Source organism: Macrotis lagotis, chromosome X (assembly GCF_037893015.1).
Source record: "Macrotis lagotis isolate mMagLag1 chromosome X, bilby.v1.9.chrom.fasta, whole genome shotgun sequence".
NCBI lineage: Eukaryota > Metazoa > Chordata > Mammalia > Peramelemorphia > Peramelidae > Macrotis > Macrotis lagotis.
In genome coordinates this window covers 179,414,528-179,420,634 of record NC_133666.1, presented here as the reverse complement: position 1 = coordinate 179,420,634, position 6,107 = coordinate 179,414,528, and the positions used below count along the sequence as shown (strand labels likewise).

Genomic DNA, 6,107 nt, shown 5'->3' with positions numbered 1-6,107 from the left:
AAGTAGTGAAAAATCACTCACAAAGAAAGTGTCAAAAAAGTCTATAATCATATTTTATGCTTCAGAGATAGAGATAAGACAAAATGAAAAAACAGTCTAATACAATTTCTTCCTATCCCCAAGGTGGTCCACAGAACATTGACATCTTTTAAACTAAATGCTTATTTTCATATTTTTACAAAAAAAAATTGTTTTATGTAAAAGAAAATACTGTCCATTTATGTTACAAGATTAAGATTAGGTATGGCTTGAAATTATTTGCCAAAAGGTGTAATCAAGTATTTTATTTTGGTTTTGTTTTAATGAAGAGATGTCTAAATATAGTCTGCAACAAACTCAAAAGGATCATCTTCAAAAATTCCCAAGATGCAAAAGGCAACTGAACACAGTACAGTCTTTTTTCAATATGGATCTATTCATATCCAAACACAACAAGGTCCAAACCTGCACAGGAGGAAATGCTTATCAGTCATCTGATACACTACCACATAAATATCAAAGAATAATCAGAAAGCAATTCAAATTTAGTTCTTCCCCCTTTGCTAATGCAAAGTTGCCCCCTGTGACTTATTTACTTTTTGAAGTTGGGACCCTTTTGAGTGGATCAAATCCAGCCTTCAAATAAAGCAAATGTTTACTTCTCCCTGGATAAATTAAGGGATTTCTGTGTCCATTGTGTAAATCTGAATCAGGTCAGATACAATGTTATCAATGATGGGCTAGGTAAGGTCTTCACTAAAAACCTGCTACCAGGGCTGTTGTGCCTCAGAATCAGCAGGCACCTCTACTCCATAGCACTGCAAAGCAAGATAGAGCACAACTACATCTATGTGTTGGGCAGGATACTGAAGGCACAATGCTCCGTGATAGCTATCCCACAGAAATGACCAGGCTGCCAGAGTTAAGGGAGTCCTCGTGCAGCTATGACAATTTATCCAATTCTTTAAAGAAATAAAGAAGTGGAGTAGAAATTTGTGGGAATGCTGAAAGGAGACCCAGAAATGCAAAACTCTCAACATGAGTAATTTACATTGAACATTGCTGTCCCTCAGTTCCCAGAACCAAGAGTCTAATTACAAAGGTTCACCCTTGAGATTTAAATACCTATGAGAGACATTGATGATATCTCTTGTTTAGAGGTGTTGGTCCTCCACTTTATTTGCCAAGTAAATGGTTGACATGGCTCTGAGACAAGGGTCATATGTATCTAATTTGGTCTCACAGAAAAATTTATGTCAAATGCTGCAGACTGTGGCAATTGGAATGGATTGCATCTCTAGCTTGACATGGGCTCCATGATAAATTATGTAACTTTAAAGTGGACTCTGGCCTCAGAGACAGGGTGCCCATCTTTCCTCACTTCTTCACCTCTGGTTGCCCTCACTCTGTCTAGATTCCATGACTAACACCCTCACCTCAATGTACACCTGGACCCTTGGCTTCCCTAATGCCAAACAAAAATCCAATTTAAGTCACACAAAAGGACAAAATGCAATGAAACAAGAGGAAGTATACACTACTGCTATGAGATCTTTGCAGCAATGCTCTACACATATCACGGGAACTTTAAATCAATGAACCTATCAACATTCACAAAAGATTTCCTACGGCATACCTTATATCTTTACAGTTACCCAATTGCCCAAAAGGTACAGAGAAGACAAGTTTCCACTATATTTAGTGTCTTATTGATGCAGGGGGAAGATAAGAGAATTGTGAATGTAACAGAAAGAATTTGGGTAGATATGTAAATTGATTCTTGAGATGTAAATTGACTTGTAGAGAATTATGATTGTAACAGAAACAATTCTAATCTTGTGTGGTGAGTCATTCTTAATTTACCTTTGATTCATGTTTAATGTAAAATTTGTATCCTGATCTCCTTCAGCTTTACCCTCTACCTTATTCTTGGTCCAGTAAGAGAAAAGGAGTTCACCTTTTGCCCTCTGGATGAGAGGCAAGACATAAAAACCTGAGTTGGACTCCAGTTCAGGGTGGCCGGCATTCTTCTCTGACCATGGCCCAGTCAATGTTGCTTGGCTGTTCTTTTATCTCTTCTCTCTCTCTCTCTCTCTCTCTCTCTCTCTCTCTCTCTCTCTCTCTCTCTCTCTCTCTCTCTCTCCCTAGCCCTTCCTATGTCTTGTAACCTTTTTACTTAAATTTTTGTTTATTTCCACCCATGCTTTCCTGAGTCTGAAAAATGATTCCTCATAGGCAGAAATGAGTAGTCATCAGCTACTACATTTTGGTCAATAAAGAAGCTTCTGATTTCAGAGATTAGAACATCACCAATTAAGTGTTCTCTTCCAACAAGGAGACTTTTGCAAGTATATTTAAAAAATACAATCTTCCTTGAAGAATGCAGAGATTCTGCTGATAATAATAGTTCAATTACTAACATCAAGCAAAGCATAAAACATAAAAGGGATGCTCACAAAAGATCCAAGTAGATGTGGTGGAAGATGTCACATAGAGAATAAAAGTAGACAATGAGGTGTTCTGGTGTTCCTGTTTGTGGGTAATATTGTGATCATTACATCAAGTCCCAGAACATCATGAAACTTCCAAATGGGAAAAAAAAAGGGATGAAAAATGTCTATTGTCCAGAATGCAAAGTACTGTTGGATGGCCAGGCAATTGAATCAGGACTCAGTTCATAAACCTGTAATAGACATTGTAGACTGACAACAAGATGAACTGAGAATCATATAGGTACAAGAAGGTAGACTGGAACTATCTTTGTGAAATTCTGCAGGACATTCATTTTGCATTTTCAGCATCAACAGTATCCTTGGAATAGGTCAGATTGAAGATACTTCAAGTTGTTGGCCATGTGTGAAAAGCCTGCTCCCCCACGGGAGTCCCCACAGTCTAGGAGAGGAGAAGTAGGAAGGCCCCAAGCAAGTTTCTCAGAGCCCTCAATGATGTTGTTCTGTTTAGGGGTGGTGGTGCCTCCTGATGTGGCCCAGAGCCTTCCACAGTTGCTGTTGGTGGGCTCCAGGCCCAAGCTCATGAACTGGGAACCTCAAAGGGCCGTGCCTATGTAACGGGTGGGAGGCAGTGGGGCTGGGCGCCACATGGAGGAGCACCAACAGGCAGGAGCTGGGCCTGTGGCTTATGGAGTGGAGCTGGCTGGGAAATGCAGGAGCAGTAGCAGCAGCAGCACAGCCAGCATGAGGGGCAGCATTTTCTTAATTTAATTATTTTTATTTTTATTGAATTTTACAATTTCCCCCCAATCTCACTTTTATACCCCTATCCCACACAGAAAATATTGTCTTTACATTGTTTGCATGCTATACATTGATCAAAATTGAATGTGTTGAGAGAAAAATCATATCCCAAAGGTAAAAAGAGTGCAAAATTACTTAATAAGATAAGGATTTTTATAATTAAAAGTAATGTTTTTTTGTCTTTGTTAAAACTCCACATTTCTTTCTTTGACTACAGAAGGTATTCTCCATCACAGATAGCCCAAAATTGTCCCTGATTGTTGCACTGATGAAATGAGCAAGTCTATTAAGGTTGATCATCACCCCCATGTTGCTGTTAGGGTGTACAGTGTTCTTCTGGTTCTGCTCATCTCTATCAGTATCAGTTCATGCAAATCCTTTCAAGCTTCCTGAATTCCCATTCTTCCTGGCTTATAATAGAATAATACTGTTCCATAAGATACATACACCACAATTTGTTCTGCCATTCCCCGTTTGAAGGACATTTACTTGATTTCCAATTCTTTGCCACCACGAAAAAGGAATGCTATGAATATTGTTGTACAAGTGATGTTTTTACCCTTTTTCTATCTTCAGGGTATGGACCCCATAGTGGTATTGCTGGATCAAAAGGTATTCACATTTTTATTGCCCTTTGAACATAACTCCAAACTGTTCTCCTGAAAGGTTGGATCAGTTCACAACTCCACCAAAAATGTATTAGTGTCCCAGACTTCCCACATCCCTTCCAACATTGATCATTATTCTTTCCAGTCATATTGACCAATCTGAGTGATAGGTAGGCCCTCAGAGCTGCTTTAATGTGCATTTTTCTCTAACCACTAATGATTCAGAGCAATTTTTCATATCACTTTGATTTTCTCATTTGCAAATTGCCTTGACATACTTTGACCATTTGTCAATTGGAGAATGGCTTTTTTTTTTATAAATTTGACTCAGTTCTCTATGTAAGTTAGAAATGAGTGCTTTATCAGAAATACTACTTGTGAAAATTATTTTCCAATTTACTACATTCCTTGTGATCTTGGTTACATTGATTTTGACTACACAAAAGCTTTTTTAACTTAATGTAATCAGAATTATCTAGTTTGTTTTTTAATTATGGTCTCCATTTCTTCCCAGTCATAAACTGCTTGCCTTTTCATAGATCTGACAGGTAAAACTCTTTTTTTTGATCTCCTAGTTTGCTTATAATGTTGTCTTTTATGTCTAAATCCTGTACCCATTTTATCTTATCTTGGTATCAGAGTGTGAGATATTGGTCTAATCCATGTTTCTGTCATAATAATTTGCAAATTTTCCCAATAGTTTTTATCAAATAGAGAGTTTTTATCCCAGAAGTTTTACTCTTTGGATTTATCAAAAAGCAAATTACTTTTATCATTTCCTCCTCTTTTGCACCTAGTCTATTCCACTGATTCACTACTCTGTTTCTTAGCCAATAGTGGACAGTTTTGATAATTGATGCTTTATAATAAAATTTTAAATCTGGTAGGACTAAACCACCTTTTTTTGTACTTCTTTCATTAAATCTATGGAAGTTCTTGACTTTATATTTCTCCATAAGAATTTATTGACAGTTTTTTTCCTAGCTCATTAAAAGAATTCTTTAGAATTTTCTTTGGTAGGCCACTAAATAAGTAGTTTAAGTAAGGAAGAATTATCATTTTTATTACAATAGCTCAGCCTATCAATGAGCAGTTGATATTTGCCCACTTATTTAATTCTGATTTTATTTGTGTGAGAAGTATTTTGTCATTGTTTTCATAGAGTTTCTGAGACTGCCTTAGCCAGTAGACTACCAAGTATTTTATATTGTCTAAGTAACCTTGAATGAGATTTCTTTTTCTAGCTCTTGCTGCTGTATCTTGCTAGTAATATATAAAAATGCTGAGGATTTATGTGGGTTTATTTTATATCCTGTTATTTTTCTAAAGTTGCTAATTTTTTATAGTAGTTTTTTAAATTATTATTTTAGGATTCTCTAGGTCATGTCATCTGCAAAAAAGTGAGAGTTTTGTTTCTTCCTTCCCAATTCTAATTCCTTCAATTTCTGTTTCTTCTCTTATTGCTGAAGCTAACATTTCTAATACAATAAAGAATAGTAGGGGTGATAATGGGCATCCTTGTTTCATCCCTGATCTTATTGAGAATGCCTCTACCATATCCCCATTGCATATAATGCTTCTTGGTGGCTTCAGGTAGATATTGCTAATCATTTTAAGGAACAATTCATATATTCCAATGTACTCTAGTGTTTTTAGTAGGAATGGGTACTGTTTTTTGTCAAAGGCTTTTTCAGCATCTATTGAGAAGCATATGATTTCTGTTGGGTTTGTTATTGAGGTAGTTAATTATACTCACACTTTTCTTAATATTGAACCAGCCCTACATTCCTGGGATAAATCCTATTTGGTCATAGTGTATTATCCTAGTGATAACTTGCTGTGATTGTTTTGTTAAGATATTATTTAAGATTTTTTCATCTATATTCATTAGGGAGATAGATCTATAATTTTCTTTATCTGTTTTGACTCTTCCTGGTTTAGGTATAAGCACCATATTGGTATCATAGAGTTAGGCAGCATTCTGTCTTCACCTCTTTTTCAGTGTTTATATAGAATTGGAACCAATTGTTCCTTAAATTTTGATAGAATTTACTTGTCAATCCATCTGGCCCTGGAGAATTTTTCTTACGAAGTTCAATAACGACTTGTTGAATTTCTTTTTTTTTTTGAGGTAACATTACTTAGGTATTTAATTTCTCTTCATTTTACCTGGGCCACTTCTGTTTTTGGAAATATTCATCCTTTACCTCATATTATCAAATTTATTGGCATAGAGTTGGGCAAAATAATTCCGAATTTAATTTAA

At 36.1% G+C, this 6,107-nt stretch overlaps 1 pseudogene; it reads right to left on the bottom strand.

Moving 5' to 3' along the window:
* Positions 1-653: 653 nt before the first annotated feature.
* Positions 654-1,400, bottom strand: LOC141496957 (cyclin-Q-like; annotated as a pseudogene).
* Between the last annotated feature and the right edge of the window lie 4,707 nt (positions 1,401-6,107).